We start from the raw sequence: 5,000 nt of genomic DNA on the forward strand, positions 1-5,000 counted from the left end.
GGGAGTGATCCTCTGAAACCCCCTTCCAAACTTGTGTTTGCAAAGAGGCATTTGTGCAGAACAAAGTTGTCAATAGACTCTTGAGAAATAGGGGGTATAGGACAGGGGTGGCTATAGGTATGGCTATGATAAAGTAATCAAATATCCAATGTGTCACCACCATAATGAGCCACAGAGGGAGACGGCATTAATGCCCACCGATGCACCTCTGATTTCATCTCTAAATGTTCACATAGGGAGCCCTGCATTAGGGAAATGGATTCCAAAGCCTGATTTGAAGTGCATCAGCGCAATTACTCACCAAATAACCAAATGCTTCCTGATGAGACAGCAAGAGGAAGAGGAGAGAGAGGGAGGTATAGCCACAACAACCACGGAATGGGCAGTGTGGTCAAAGGAGAGGGCACTTATGCCACTCCATCTCAAACCCAACCTTGCACTCTGATGGGAATGTCAATCATCCAGCCACTGTTTGGATGGTATGGTGGACATCTATGCACATATACTATTTCTACTCATGTCTATAACACGGAGCCGGAGACGGTTGATGAAGTTGTTAAATGAAAATGTATCTTTAATGGAACCAACTCTGATAAATAAAAAAGTAAGTATTTTGGTAATATAGCAAATACTTTCCTTAATTTAAGTAAACAGTACATTTGTCTGAATGTCAGTGAATTTGTAGAATAAGAGGTTAATTCACAGGAAAATCACCAGCATGTCCCACTAAAGATGCTAATGGCAGCCTGTCCCTTCTGTAGGGACATTAATAATTAGCCAATCACCAGGGCTAGCACTTAGCAGCACAGCACAGCACACTAGCCTGTATGCGACTGTGTGTGTATGTGTTTGTGCATGCATGAGTGCATGTCTTTGTGAGCGCATGTGTGTGTGTGTGTGTGTGTGTGTGTGTGTCTGTGTGTGTGTGTGTGTGTGTGCATGCGTGCGTGCATGCATGCGTGTGTGTATGTGTGTGTGTATGTGTGTGTGTGTGTATGTGCGTGTGTTTGTGTGTGTGTATTCATGTGTCCAGTCACACAACACTGGAATGCAGTCTGTGTTTTGGCCTTGAAGCCCTCTATTACGGCCATTTGCAGAATAATGTGCTTGTAATTGAAGCTGGCTTTCTCCCCACCTCTCTGGTGACAAGGAGCATTTTTCCACTCCACGTCAGCAGTTAAGAGCTATTGCAAATGGTTAACTGGAGTTCTCTCTCCACAAACAAACACACATCCAAGCGTACCTCATCTTGGCCCAGCTGAAGGCTGTAGGTATGTGGTTAAGTGCAGACAGAACATAATATTCTTCAGGCATCTGATATTGCTCTTAATCTTTGATGTTGTTTGATAGCATTTCCCATTAACTGAGGAGAATAAAATCTGAAATATCACCATGAAATACCCCCCCCCCCATTTTCCACATTTTACTTCACCATGTTCCTTAAGTGGTGCAATCATAATTTATTTCGTCTATTTCACCAACTTAAGATCACATGGTCCAATGTGTACTCTCCTTTATACGTGTCCTCTTCACTTACAATTCTGTAAAAGGGACTACTTTATCCCTCGGACATTACACATGGCTGCTTTATGTGTGAACACACCCTATCAGCAGTTTTGAGCCAGATTACCCCCAATTTGCCCTCGAGGGGATTTATCTTAAATATATCTTAATAATTACGCCTAAAAATCAATATTACAGCCATCACGCTGATGTTTTATCGTGCCCAACCCCCACACTGCTCATAAGTAATTTACTCCAGGGGCCAGTAGTGGAGAGGGGGGGACATTCAGTGGTTTTGACCTTTGCAGAATCTGAATCTGCGCATAAATCCACTTAATTTTCCCGTGTTAAGTACTGTACTGTGCACCATAAGGCCATCCTTAAAAATATTTTTGTTTGCAGTAACAGCCCCTCCCAAAAAAAATTGGGTCGGTAGGTAGGCAAATATTTTTTTTTTCAAGATTCAAGGTAAAAAAAAAAGGTTCATTATTGGTCATGGCGATTTTGTTGGTATGAATTTAAAAACATTTGCATGTTATATATATATATATATATATATATATATATATATATATATATATATATATATATATGTACACACACACACGACACACACTATATTGCCAAAAGTATTGGGTCACCGGCCTTGACCCCCCTATGAACTTCAGTCACATCCTATTCTTAATCCATAGAGTTTAATATGATGTTGGTCCAGTCTTTGCAGCTATAACAGCTTCAACTCTTCTAGGAAGGCTTTCCACAAGGTATATGCATGACTGTGTACCCGTGCACCAAGCAAGGTCCATACAGACATGGATGACAGAGTTTGGTGTGGAAGAACTTGACTGGCCTGCACCTGACCTCAACCCAATAGAACACCGTTGGGATGAATTAAAGGGGACTGAGAGCCAGTCTCCTCGTCCAACATCAGTGTGTGACTTCACAAATGCGCTTCTGAAAGAATGGTCAAAAATGCCCATAAACACTCCTAAACCTTGGAAAGCCTTCCCAGAAGAGTCGAAGCTCTTATAGGTGGACCATTAATGTCATATTAAGCCCTATGGATTAAGAATAGGATGTGACTGAAGTTCATATGGGGGTCAAGGCAGGTGACCCAATACTTTTGGCAATATAGTAATATTTCTGAACGTGACTTAACCAAAATCAGCATACTTTATAGAGGGTGCATTAACCGTATGCTATCTGCACACCTATGACTAGATCCAATTTGTTGTAACAACACACAAACACTCTTGCTTAAATTCTTGCTTTATAATGATCTTTACCTTTTGAATTATTCTTTGACTATATTGCCCTTCTCTGCTTTTATTTGTTACTATTTGCTTTGTGTCTAAAGCACATTGAATGACCTCTGTGTATAAAATGTGCTATTCAAATAAACTTGACTTGACTAAAATGTAGGCTATAGCTTTAAATATGCTGTAGCCTACTGCCAGAGAAGTAAACAAAAAAGATATTATATGAAAATATATTATGAAAAAAATAATATGTTAATTTCAATGATGTCACTGGTAACTAGATTATACGGTTTACTTGCATCCACTGCTACGACGTGTCAATGGAACTTAGGCCTACAAATCAGAGATATTACGTTGCTTTCTTTTCTCCACCAGTAGCTAGTTCTACCACTTGAAGAATAGCTGTCCTTGCTAGCCTGTAGGCCTAGTAGAACGATCCCTTAACGAGTCACTTAAATGTTTCAATCCAAAAGAAACCACTTAATGCTGGCACGTCCTCAATTTTTTGTTTCTTTCACCAACACCTTCAGCCAGGTCTCATTTAAGTCTGTTGACACGGTCACCGTTACACGAATGGGGAGAAGGGATGGGTCCGGGAAAATATCTGGACATAACTTCGTGCCAAGTCATCTAAATGTGCAAGTGTTTAATGCGTTTTGAGGTGGATAATAGTGCCCGAACTAGTATAAGTTTTGACGTCGACCACGACCACTAAAGCCGCAGCCATTAGGCTACAGTCAAGCGCGAACCACTGGCAGTGAATGAGACTGGAAGCATGTAGCGCATGACAAACATAAACATGACGCCACAGGTTTTTATTTGGAAGAAAGAACGCAGCCTACGTTTGTATGTAGGCAATTTGTATTCACAATACTTAAGAAAATATAATATTATTGTATTGCATTTGTATTGGGTGTTTGAAGAATAATAGGCCTAATTAAAAAAAAATCGGTCGGTCTTAACGCAATTTGCAACCGGCAAGTCGGTCGGACTAGAGGGGGAAAAAAATAAATGTTTGGGTCGGCCCTATATTGACAGGGTCGGTCGGGTTACGGCAAACAAGAATATTTTTAAGGATGGCCTAACACGTGCCAAAGGCATTAGCCAGCCTTGCCCTGACTTGAGTGTCCCTGTGCCCATGCAGTCTGCTACGAGCGCCCTGTCTGTGATGAGTAACCTGAGGCCAGCAGAGGTCAGGGAATGGACCTGCAAGTGAAGGGGGGACCGAGCGTGGACATATTTTAGGGATTAACTTTGGTCAAAACAGACATGCTCTGTCTGTCATCACCAGTCAGTACAACACACACACACACACACACACAGATGGACAGACGGACACACACACACACACACACACACACACACACACAGAGAGACTGTCCAGCTGAGAGCAACTATCAGAAACTATTACAGTGACACACTCCAAACACACCAGTCTGTCAAGAGTCTAAAACCATGAGGGAAAAAGAGAGAGGGAGTGGGAGCAAAGAAGAGCTGCAGGAACTTTGGAAAAAAGTGAGAGAGGAAATGAGGGAAGGAAAGAGCAGGAAATAAAAAGGAGAACAAGAGCTTGCAGGCCCTGCACTCCAAACAATGAGATTAAGAGGAACAAGTATCACAAAAAGTGAAAGTAGCATTGGCTCTTAATGTGTGTCTGTCTGTGTGTGTGTGTGTGTGTGTGTGTGTGTGTGTGTGTGTGTGTGTGTGTGTGTGTGTGTGTGTGTGTGTGTGCGTGCATGCATGCGTGCGTGTGTGTGTGTGTGTGTGTGTGTGTGTGTGTGTGTGACAGAAACAGAGACAGACAGACATTGAGTTTCAAGGAAAGAAAAATAATATGTAGTCACTCCCTCCCTGCACTATACCTCCGTCTTTCCTCAACCCATCTGTAAAGCAGTGTCTTTTCTCTGGCAGGGAAATTAACTCTTTGGAGCAGGTTCAACCCAGGGTCATCTTCAGGCTAACCTCCTCTTCCAGGACAGGCCTCCCAACCCCCACTCTCTCACAGACACACACACACACACACACACACACACACACACACACACACACACACACACACACACACACACACACACACACACACACACACACACACACACACACACGCACGCACACACACACACACACAACCACACACACACACAAACACACACACGCACACACACACACACACACACACACACACACACACACACACACACACACACACACACGCACACACACACACACACACAACAC

The 5,000-nt window shown here is 42.6% G+C and overlaps 1 protein-coding gene across 1 annotated transcript in view; it reads right to left on the reverse strand.

Annotated features, from left to right (window-relative positions):
• Window positions 1-5,000, reverse strand: part of prkceb (protein kinase C, epsilon b) — a 106,010-nt gene that overhangs the window by 87,459 nt on the left and 13,551 nt on the right. The window lies entirely within an intron of this gene.

The sequence above is a fragment of the Sardina pilchardus genome, chromosome 18, assembly GCF_963854185.1.
Source record: "Sardina pilchardus chromosome 18, fSarPil1.1, whole genome shotgun sequence".
NCBI lineage: Eukaryota > Metazoa > Chordata > Actinopteri > Clupeiformes > Clupeidae > Sardina > Sardina pilchardus.